General features: G+C 40.1%; 1 long non-coding RNA gene across 1 annotated transcript; it reads right to left on the bottom strand.

Moving 5' to 3' along the window:
• Nucleotides 1–2,758: 2,758 nt before the first annotated feature.
• Nucleotides 2,759–10,693, bottom strand: LOC308181780. Its single transcript, XR_013941581.1, has 3 exons — nucleotides 9,859–10,693; nucleotides 5,696–5,936; nucleotides 2,759–5,033 (listed from the first exon to the last, which is right to left on the bottom strand). It is a non-coding gene; the product is annotated as an uncharacterized lncRNA (long non-coding RNA).
• Between the last annotated feature and the right edge of the window lie 39 nt (nucleotides 10,694–10,732).

Here is a 10,732-nt window from a genome sequence, read left to right as displayed (position 1 = left end):
CTCTTCCTGCGCTATTTTCCCCCTCTTGCCCCAGGTCTTAAGTGTAGCTTTAGGACAGACAGCGTCTTTAAACAAAAATAAAGAACCCAGTGTTTGTGTTGCTAGTTGTTTCCTTAACCATTGAAAAGAAGCTACCGTAGGCTTAAGGGATGTTTTGGTCAAACGCACAGATCTGTCCCCTTCCCTGCACTGCAGCAGCCTGGAGGACCCGCAGAAAGAAAAAAGCTGCGAGCTTTCTAGGGCCTATTTTCTGAGCCAAGATTTGTCTTTACCAGTATCTTCAACTTGTCTGTATTCAGAGCACAGATTTAAAGATCAGTCTGCCAAGAAGAAAGAAAATAAAGGAGATTTTCTCTCTCCTGATTTCTGAAGCTGCCTTGACCCAATTTAGCTCTAAAGCCTGTTCCTGGTATGGCTCCAACTTGGTTCTTGCTGCACCTCCAAATCTTAAGTCAATAAGAAATTCTGAAACAAAGGCAGCTCTTGTACCTACCTCCAGTCTGAACCCTTCGGATTTCCTTGGACAGCTCTCTCGCTGTCTCTGCTCCAGACTCGCGTACTGCGAGATCCCAGAAGAGGCTACAAAAGCAATTCAGGAAGCTATTTTCAAATCAGCACTGGCTTTTCTTCTTGGATGGTTTTAACAACACTGCCACAAAACAGGTCTCCAGCTCTGAGCTGCCAGGAGGACTGCTGTAATAGCTCTCCCCAGTGACAGACTGGTTACCACGTTCTCAGAAGCCTGCCCGCTGGTGGCTTTTGGTTGCTTGAGTTCAGCTGTCTCTAGGTAAAGACAGGTAAAACTCCAAAGGAACTGGGTTAGGGTCCATTAAACTTTTCACCCTGCGCTACGTTTTCCTATTAGAAATGTTAGCTCTTCTTGGAGGCACCTGCTGCAGAGGAATAATCTTTTAATAGGGTGGGTTTTTTTAGCTTTGTTCTTTTTTTTTTTTTCTATAAACATTGTAAGCCTCTTCAACCAGAGGGCAGAAGGCTGAGATTCAATCAGAATGCTTGAATTTCTGTTGAAGTGTCAGAAAAGGCTTTCTGTCTTTAATACAGAGATTAGTAATCTGCAAAGCATCGACAGAGCTTACTTTAATTTTCCTGGATACTGCATAACATCTAGGGTACAGCTGTGCAAACAAATCTTAATTTGTAATTGTTGCTGTCCAGTTATATTTTGTTTATTGGAAGAAGGAAGTGTTTTGTGGCAGCCTGTGCATCTAGAAGCAGTTCAGTGGTTTCAAGGATTGAAGCACAGCACCCAAGTTCTCTGCCAGCAGTCTGGGCATCACAAGTTCTGCTACCTCAGTTTGTGTGTGCCTCGGCTTTTTAGATATTCTCCGGTTTACCAGAGATAAGGTGGGTGCAAATCCAGTACAATTCAAAACAAAAACCCACTTCTTTTTAGTCCCGTGTGCTTGATTTGTCACTTATTTTTCTTTCCCCGACTGCAAGCAAAGAAAAATTTTATTGTGATAGTGAAATATTGTCCAAAATGAGAATCTTAAGTATAAACCCTCGCCCTTTGCAGCCAGGATGGTAGGTGCTTTGAACACCAGTTCTGTAACTTTTTTAGTTTGGGCTGACTTACCAAGGAGTTACTAAAGGGAGTGCTTGTGGCTTGCTTCTCCATGAGCAGATGAGCAGTCTTTCTCTGAGTAAAGAGGAAGGGAAATCAGCTGAGTAGGAGACAAATTTATGAAGTGCCTTAGACAAAGCCCTGCAAGTGCAAACTACAAAGGTCAAGCAAGTTGTGAAACCATTCCATCTTCCTCTCTTCTTTCTGGTGGGTCCAGTGTCCCAGCCCTGAGTCCATTTATGACTCAGCCACTTACCAGCAGGGGGAACCCTTCTTTCAATAATTTTCAAGAAATATGAGAAAAACGACAAAAAATGGTCCTTGTCTAATTAGCAATAGAATTGTACTTCCAAAGTCTTTGTGCTTACAGTAAAAACAGAATGTAGAAATCAAGGGCTTCCTCCATTTTTATTGTGCTTAATTTTTAACCATCAGCAGAGACTAGATTGAAGGGAAGTTGTGAGGAGCTGTAAGACGATCTGTTCAGCAGGACAGCCCTTCATTACGAGCAGCATATGCATAAAGAAGCGTGTGGGCACCTGCGTGTCCTCTTGTCCTCATGCAGCACAAATAGCTGGCTTCCTGCGCAGCAGCAGCCATGGGCATCACAGTTGACGTTTTCGAAAACATTTCTGCCAGAATTCTCCCAGGAACCTTGTCAGTTCTTGGTGGTTCCAGGGAGATGAGAAGTCATGCACATACCGAGAAAAAACAGCAGATTACATTGCTGCGGTGTTTGTGCCTGTTGTCCCTCCAGGAGGAACCCGTTGATGTATCAGCTAAGAAAGGTGAAGTTTTATTTCATAGCTAACTGAGACATGGCATCCGCAGGGGGGAAAACTTGGCAGCTGCTTTCCTTTTCCTTTCATCTTCCTTGTCTTTATGAGCTCCCTCTGCAACTGCATCAACAGATGTTTAAAAAATATAAAATGTTTAGAGAGTATACAGAGAAAGTTAGGTGGTAGTGTATGTGCATGTATTTTGTAGAAGTGTGTATGATTGTTTAATGCTGGTAATTTGGTGGTCACGGGACAGTAAAGGCTCATGCTCAAATGACAATAGTTTAAGAGAGAACAAAGTTATTGGTACTGCTTTGAAATCAATGAGTTACCAATCTTAAAGATGCCATTAAAAGAAACCATCACCCTAACGGTAATTCTTCAAGAAGATTATGTGAGCTTAACCTGCAGGCCTCCACACACTCTTGCAAAGGAAACAGGAATTCCTCTCTGACTTCTCAGACTGAAAAGTACGTGAGAATCAAAATAGCAGCTATCAGGGAAAATACATGCAAGCTTTAGAGTCACAATTCAGCATGTGGAAAGCTTGTCAGGGCAGCAGGGAGGGGATGTGCATTTGAAATGGATATTCTCATAACCAAATTTCACACTCGGATTTACAGTTCATAACTAATGATTTCAGCAACGGTGAGTGTGGGATGCGTCTGAAGAGCGGGAAGAACAATAATTACCTCAAACTGAAACTGCTCCAGCTGGATGTCACTGTGCAATGAGGTGTTAACAGTTTTAAATATTTTAAGGAAAAAAATAAAACAAGAATTGCGTTTAAGGCTGCAGGATTAAATCAGCAGTGAAAATAGTCATTTTTTTTCCCCTCCTTTTGATGCTCTCCTATGGTGCTTGCACTGTCGTTCTCCTGTTTGTATATGCATATGCACGCAGGCTCCTGGCCACTTCTTAACATATTCTTAATCAGCGAGGTTCAGTTTCTTAGTGAAGCTAACGGTCCATTTCCAAAACTTTTTATGAACAATTAACCTGGTTTAATAAAAGTGTTCTGAAGACAACACGTTTTTCATACACTGTATGGTACATGTTGAAATACTGACTCATTTAGCAGAGCAGCTTTGCTAGAAGAAAAAACAAAACAACCAAAACCAAAACAACAACAAAAAGCTGTCAGAGTCGGGGGGACAGGTGCAATGTGTGGGTTTCTTCTTTCCCTGCCATTAGGGTCAGGTCCTTTACTTGGCCCTCAGTTACTCCAAGAGTAGCACAAATGTGCAGCATCAGTCAGTCCTAAGAGCAGTTCTCTGAGCATAGACCAGATGTGAAAGAATCCCAAAAAATTAAAATCCAGATGGGTTAGTCATGAAAACCTTCCGTCACTTGGAATGAAGACTAAGTCTTCTGCTTGACTAAAACGTGAAAAGTGGAGTGGGAAGTGAAATATTTTAATAGGTATATGTAATTTTGGGGACAGCAGGGAAAGCTTTCTGTAATGGTTGTACGTAGAGGTTGTACTTCTGCAGGTGGGACTAGCATGCCACACCTTTTCATCAGCTGTTTTCATTTTCCTTTTAAATGCAGGCTTTTACACGAGGCACCAGTAAGGAATTTTGCAGTGGCTCTGGAACATGAACAGAGAGCATGCTAGGCCCATTTGTAATAGCCTCTTTCCATTGGTAGCAGAATCTGTCCTCCAAAGGATTATCTCCCACCTAAAATTAAACATTACAAGGCAATAAAATCTCAACCGTTACGTACACTCGAAGAGTAGCAATCATTGTCTCCATTTTCTGTGGTAGTAGAAAAAGCAAGCAGTTGAGTTTACATCCTCTGGCAGTTTGATAGCCTGACACTCATTAACTAAACTTTGTAAAATCACTTCTCAGAACAATGCAAACTGTTTTCCAGGCAAATATCACCTCTCCTATTCATCATCAGCTTCGAGGAGCTGGCCCTGCTTTTGAGACAAATTTGCAAGTTCATCCGCTGATTTAAGTCGTTCTCAGAACTGTAGTGTGACTTTCTCCCAAGGTCTTGGCAGATCTCATTTAGCGAATGTGGTAGGCTGTAATTTGTTAATTAGTTTTACGGTGAACGCGGCAGGAAAAACAAAATTGTGGTTTCACGATTAAGAAACAATACCCATCTTGGTGAGCAGATTCTGCTCCTGCTTTAGGAGCTGTGTGGCAACCCCCCGACCTCAAGTGTGTAACTGATTACTGGCAGTTTTACATTTTTGTATGAACAGCTGGGCTAAATTTGCAAAAAGGGAGTGTTCACAGCTGCACCTGGAGAGATCTAAAACTGATCTCAACACACTGACCACAACTGAACGACCAACTTCCCTGAGTAACGAGGCCTGAAGTTTATCAAGTTGAGCACTTTAAATTAGTGCACAGTTTCTACATAAGCTGTATTTTCTCTGATTTGGTAAGTTCTATGATTTTTCCCCCCTCTGTCTATATTCCACTTAAAATCACTGGAGTACTGCTTAACATGCTTTCATTAATATTTCTAAGCAGCAAGACACCATTACCTGATAATTGAAATGCCCAGGAAAAAAAATAAAATCATGATTTTGCAGTTGGTAAATATTTTAGCAAATGTGAGTTACATAAAACTTGGGAAGCCATACAGAATGCGACATTTCATCTCGTCATCTACAGACTTAACCAGTCACAGTAAGGGACAGCACAGTCCTGTAAAAAAATAAATAAATAAAAGGCAGTGCTGAATGAGAATTTGCTGAGGGATGGTGTAGGAGGATAGGAACATCAAACAAGATAAGCACGGTCTCCTTAGGAAATCAGGTTAAGGGCAACGTGATCATACAGTTAAAGACTACAGTATGCAGGTATATACAATAGAAGCAAGATATAACAGAGAGAAAATTACTTTTGTTCTTCGTGGCTTCTGAGTGCTTGGTTTTGAAATCACTTTTCCAGAAAAAAAAGAAAATCTATGTAATAACTGTAATTTCAAATGAAATTAAACCACCTGAATACTCTTTACTGCCATTTTGGTTGCAGTGAATTAATGGCATCACAGTCATTGCAGGACTTTGTTAATGAGAAGGCGTAAGTAAAGAAGTGATTAGCTCTGCATCGAGCTGTTCGGCTCTGTAAGAATGTTCTAGAGGAGCATTGTTTAAGACACAATACTTGGTAGAATTTGTGTATAGTGACAATTAATAATAACCTTTATCATTGTGGTTGAAAACAAAAATTTAGAAAGCCCTCCTCTCTTTTACTGGCATAAAAAGTAAATAAAACAAGATGGCATCAGGATTCGTAAGTAGATAGCTAAGTAATTGAAAAAATCTTAATTTGTGTGTACCTTACAAATCCTAGCTTTTCCATACCTGTTATTTCCTGCAAGGTCCAGACTGCAAATGCAGTTTTAGATTTTTCCGTTACTCCATCACTTCTCTTCATTATTGCCTACTTTTTTTTAGCTGATTCACTTCTTTTTCTTTCTCCCCCACTCTTTTTTTTTTTCCAGCGATTTGAGCCCTTTATGCTCATTCATACTCTCAAGCTCTGTTATATGGAGTGAATCTTATCCTTGATTTTCAAGTCTTTTGTTCAATTATCTCTCTGTACCTGCAGAAGGGGAAAGCAGCAGTGATAAAAACTTCAGACTCTGTTCCATTGCATTCCCACCTCTCTCCTAAGGAAGATTGCTGTGATAACATTGAAGAGTAATTTTTGTTTGTGGAGAAAAGCTGGTTTGAATAAATTGAAGGACTTTTGACAATGTTCTGAGGTCCTCCACTCTGCAGGTGCTAGCAGAGTTAACAGCGTCTTAGAGAAAGGAAAATAATTTCACAGACCATTAGGGCTGGTGGGAAGCAGCAGGATCAGGTTTTAATGAATACAGGATCAAAAGCATCTTAAAGCAAAACAGCACTGAAAACAAGAGCAGGCTCATCAGGGAAGACAGGAGATGCTTCTAACGAGAAACAAAGGACCAACTCAAAGACATTTGGGAGTCACTTTCTCACAATAGTGCATTTTAAAGTATAATTTCCTCTTCTAAAAAATTAGCTTTGATACTTTTCCAATATGTGTAAAAATAGTACTATGAACAGATTCCCTGCAATTAAAATCTCCCAAGTCAGAATTTTTCCAAAGGAGGTCAAGACTTTTTAAACAATGTTTGTCTTCTCGCAAATAAAACTCGTTCTGAATCACAGCAACAATGCCTAACTTAAACTCCTTTGCAGTATTTTTACGTCAGGAAAGCAAATTCTGACAAATACGTAACCAGCTACTGGAGGGTTCTGACCTTTCAGGTCACAAAGGGTGGTACCTGAAGAATTTTGGTACCTGTACTATTATACGTTGGTTGCAAAAGGACTGTTTTCAGTCATAGTTTTTAATCTGGGATGCCTAAAAGTCGCCTTATTTCTATACTCTTCTGCATCTCGGCTTTGAAACTGGAAGCAACCAGTTTCTAAAGTTGTCCTGGTTCCCAATTTTGTCATTTTTTATTATTATTTTAATAATTTTATTTTAGTATGAATAAGCTGCTCAACTTCTCTACGCTTTTAAATTTTTTTTAGAGGACAGGTAATATTCAACTTAATTTTCTTACTCCGTGCAATACTGAGGAGTTAGTTAATTTGTATAACAGTTTGAAAAATGTCTTAATTATTATTTGATTTAAAGGAAAAATTGGAATACTGGACTCTATCTAGCTCAGTACTTGCTATTCTGTCGCAAATTAAACTTTGAGGAAAAGGGATGCAGAAGAAAAAGCTCACCAGTTTCCTCTCCCTGGAGAATCCGCAGACTGACTTGGTTCAAAGAAGCCTGTGTCTCAGAAGCTTTTCCTTTCATCACAAACCATATCAGCACTTACTGTTCTCTAGTGTGTTCTGCTAGTGCCAAAGCTTAGACTCCTTTGACAAGATAAATAATAATGTTGGCTTTGTACGGGGCTAGGTGAGAGCATGACATTTTCAAGAGGATGGAGGAGATACCCTAGCAGAAGTCAGACTGGAGGGATAAAACCTATTAGATTTTCAAATGGCTATGGCACAAATATTGCTATTTCACAGTGAAACCATAGAAAGTCTGCAATAGCAGGATTCTTTTTGTCTTAAATTTTAAACAAACAAACAAACAACGCATTCTCAAGCCAAGAAATGATTCCACTACTGCTTGTGAATACACCACGGCATTCCTTTTGCATTGCATATAGAAAACGTGCTTTATGGATTTCTCATTGACATAAGGAGTGGTGAATCAAATAACTTGCAATATTTGTTTGACTGTCGCATATATAAAAGCCTCATTAAGTCTCCCCAATGATTGGAGACGGATTTTGTTTAGAATGATTTTGTTTGTTTTTGTAACAAAGACGGCGAATGCAGGAAATAATTAAATAACTGTTTTCATACTCTCCTGATCATCAGAAGCCTATATGAGATTTTAATTAGTGCTGCATTTTCAATAACTCCATAGCCGTACGTGTTGCAGATTCTTTCCTGGATAACAGGGAGATAATTATGAGAATCCTGTTTTTCAGTCTCTCACTAAAGGGATGGCTGATACATTTAATCATGGTGTGGAAATGCTGGCAGCTTTCTCTGAGTTCAGCCTCTCTCTAATTACATTTTTAGATTTTTAGTAAATTGAAAGGGAAAACGTAGGAACAAAATAATTAAAACCAAAGGGGAAGTGAATATTAAAAAGCAGGAGCTATTTAAAATTCTTGCACACAACTCTTTTACGGACATCAGTTTAATCAGCTTTGCATAAAAATCAAACTTACGTTTACACAAAAGTAACACTTGCAAACCTATATGTACATTAGTATTTGCCGGATGTCTTCATGCAGAAAAAACAACCTGTCTTGCTTCATTCAGATGATACTAGGAATTATAACCTCAGTGAACGCATTTGAGGATTTGGTACTCTCACATGCACATTGATGTCAGAACACACCAGCACGCTCCCATGTGAATTTTCAAGGTGCAAGCAGTACCTGCACCTAGGAATTGTCCAGTAATTTTAATATAGAATTGTATTAAAGATAGATGGTAGGGTTTGTGAAGAGTAAGTGACAGTATTTCACTTGATATCTGCCACTGAGGAGGACAGAACTGACCCTAGGTAACTTTTTCATATGGAGGAGGTGAGATTAGTTCTTCATTTTCACAGATATCCAATTTAATTTTCCACTTCCAGGGAACGAGAACTTTGATCAGAAGAATGTCATCAGCTGCGAAAGAGGTTGACTTCCCTCCTGCTATGTGACACATGGACAGTCTTGAATTAAAGCAGACATTTCTGTTTATTATAAAAACAAAAACCACCACCAACAAGCTGTATCAAAACTCCTCAGCCTAAGCACTCTAATGCAGCGGGGGGTGATGGGGATCTTTTTTTTTTCTCTAAAACTTGTCTTTTAATTTCCTTCTCCATGTCAGCTATAGGAGAATAAGTGCATGAGTAAAAATGCAGAGTTTATGTTGGGTATCTGAAAAGCCAGAAAAAATGGAAAGGGTACAAAAATAAATTTCTAGGAGAAAAGTGTATCCAGAATAGGAGTGGTACGACCATTTCTCTACTTCCCACGAGGCAGTTTTATAGCATTTCTTCATTACAATGCAGCATTACCTGCTGTTTTTTCACCACGGGCAGCAGTTTGTGAAATGAAGAAATGAAGCAGGGTCCAAAAATCAGTCATGACTTGGATAAGATGCTTGCCAAGAAAACCCAGGACACTGCAGAAAGTGTTAGCAATGAGAAGGGCAATATTGTCCGAGTCAGTAGTGGACAAAGGTAGAAGTCTAGTAAATAGGACCAGTCGTGCTGTGAGAATCTCCATTTTTCATCTGAGAATGAGGTAAGGAATAAAACGACTGTGCATTTTTAGTTTTATATGTATTATGCATTGTAAAATCAACTACGATGCCTTTCCAATTTCATTCACAGCTTTCACATCAGTTGTTACCCCATAAAAATCCACTGAGTCTCTGATAAAGGACTGCTATTCTACAGTGCAGAAGGATATGCTTAGGAGAGTGGAAACATATATTCATAACTTTTAACAAGAGAGTGGGAACATATTCATTACAAACTACAGTTTCTCAATCTGGTGTTAAATGCCTCAGAAGTTGTAATAAATTACTATCAGTATGCAGGATAGGTAACACAGAACATGGCTTATCTTTGCTAAATCCACCAACATACATAGATATGTCTGTCTCCTACCCTCTTTTAAATTTACTTCCTACTGCATTGTTGGTAGCATCCTGTATTCTAGCTCAGCTCTATAGTATCTTATAAATACCCGGCTAACTTGGTTATAGGGGTGTTTATTTGTGCAATTGGATTAATTCACTCCAACACGAGACTGAAACTCAGGCAGGAAAGAATGGCTAGCTCAGGACAAACCTGTACAGGTGTTTAAGTAATTAAGGACTACTAACACTGAAAATTGTGCCTCCTCTGGTTGCAAGCCATTACAAATTAAAACAAGAAAAGACGCGTGTATACAAGAGAAAAGGTTTACCAGTGATTTGGGCTGGAAGAAACTTCAGGTCATCTGGTCCGGCCTCCTGTCAGAGCAGGGTCACCTGCGTGATCTGCCAAGGTTGCTCAGGGCTTTATCCAAACAGGCTTTGGAAAACGCCAAGGATGGAGACTGTGAAGCCTCTCTGGGCAGCCTGTTTGAATGCTTGACTGTCATCACGGTGAAAGCTCATTTTATAACAAGTCTAGATCTCCCATTTTTGACTTCTGTTTCACATCCCTCCTGCCGTCTATCACTGTGAAATGCTTGACTCAATTTCCTTCGTAACCTCCTTGTAGGTACTCCTTTAAGCTTTGTATTAAAACCCCTGAATGGCGGCTGTAAGACAGATTTGCTTTATAATCCTTTTTCAAAAGGTTTAAATCAAGGCTTTGCCTTGAAAAACCATACCAATCTTCCTCAAACCTTTGCAAGAAATTCCCATTGCACACAGTGGGGGGAAGCCTTTCTTCAAAAGCCCCGCTGACCCACGTGCTGTGGTGGCCTACGACCCTATGTTAGTTGAAGGATAATAACTAGTAATTACTAATAACTACTAATAACTAATAATAATGCGCATTTTCACTTCACAACAACAAGCCCAACCCTCAAAAGAATGAGGAAGGCAGGGCAAAAGCGGGCATCACCGCAGCAGCAAAAAGAACGGACACTAAAATAATAAAAGAAAACCAAACGGAGCGCTAAACAGCCCCGAAACCCTAACGCGAGCCCAGAAGAAGCTGAAGGGGGGGAGGGCGGCCACGGCTCCTCACAGGGCCGTGAGGGAATGGCAGCCGCCACGCGCCGCCTCGCTCGACGCCTTTCCCGCCTTTTTCCCCGCCCCCTCCTCCCCCCCGCATCTCGCTCCCCCCTC

Source organism: Anser brachyrhynchus, assembly GCF_964034855.1.
Source record: "Anser brachyrhynchus genome assembly, chromosome: 22".
NCBI classification, from domain to species: Eukaryota; Metazoa; Chordata; class Aves; order Anseriformes; family Anatidae; genus Anser; species Anser brachyrhynchus.
This window is presented reverse-complemented; position numbering and strand designations above follow the sequence as displayed.